The sequence below is a fragment of the Musa acuminata genome, chromosome BXJ2-1 (genome assembly GCF_036884655.1).
Source record: "Musa acuminata AAA Group cultivar baxijiao chromosome BXJ2-1, Cavendish_Baxijiao_AAA, whole genome shotgun sequence".
NCBI lineage: Eukaryota > Viridiplantae > Streptophyta > Magnoliopsida > Zingiberales > Musaceae > Musa > Musa acuminata.
The window spans coordinates 26,369,586-26,370,563 of NC_088338.1; the positions used below are offsets into that span (position 1 = coordinate 26,369,586).

Consider the following 978-nt stretch of genomic DNA (forward strand, 5'->3'; position numbering starts at 1 on the left):
AAGAAATGTTCACAGCTGCCAACCAACTCCTTTAATGCATTCCTTTGTCTTGAAGAAAAGCACCTTGAAACAACTTTAACTTTGTGCAGAGAATATGCTGATGAGCTGTCATTTCTTAGTGTGCTGAGATAAAGATTATGAGGCATCATTATTGACTGAAAAAGATACTAGATCATAATCAAGGCTCATATAATCAGATTATAGTAAATTAGACACTCCCGTGTCAATCTCCCCCTGGATGGGTGACCCCCTGGGAAGTCCACGTGTTGCACTCCTTTTTGCATCCCGAGATACGAAACATCTCCCGTAGACCTCCGAGACGATTGTTTTGGGGCTGAGAATTTGCCGTGATCGCTACGCGGTCAGTATCGTGGGGCTCGGAGAGAGCTTTCCGGATTGGGGTTACAATAGCGATTCCGAGATCGTTCTAGAAAGTGCCGATGGTTTCGACGCGCGCTTACCGTGACCGATACGCAGTCGTCGGGCTAGGGCTCGGAGAGAGCTTGTAATAGGGATTTCGTGAACGTTCGAGAAAGCGCCGACGGTTTCGTGACGGGCAAGAGGCTCCAGACGTTGATGCGCCGACCGCGACGTGCACATATGCGAGGGACGAAGCACGCGAAACGGGTGCGATAATGCCAGCACTAAAGCACCGGATCCCAACAAAACTCCGAAGTTAAGCGCCGACTTTAGAGAGAGTAGTACTAGGATGGGTGACCCCCTGGGAAGTCCTCGTGTTTCACTCCTTTTTGCGTCCCGAGATACGAAACATCTCCCGTAGACCTCCGAGACGATTGTTTTTGGGCTCGGAATTTGCCGTGACCGCTACACTGTCAGTATCGTGGGGCTCGGAGAAAGCTTTCCGGATTGGGGTCACAATAGCGATTCTGAGATCGTTCTAGAAAGTGCCGATGGTTTCGACGCGCACTTGCCGTGACCGATACTGATACCGGGAGGGTAAAATTGCAGAATGGATGT

General features: G+C 50.1%; 1 pseudogene; it reads left to right on the top strand.

Moving 5' to 3' along the window:
- The first annotated feature begins 625 nt into the window (after positions 1 to 625).
- On the top strand, positions 626 to 746 carry LOC135599533 (5S ribosomal RNA; annotated as a pseudogene).
- The last annotated feature ends 232 nt before the right edge of the window (positions 747 to 978 follow it).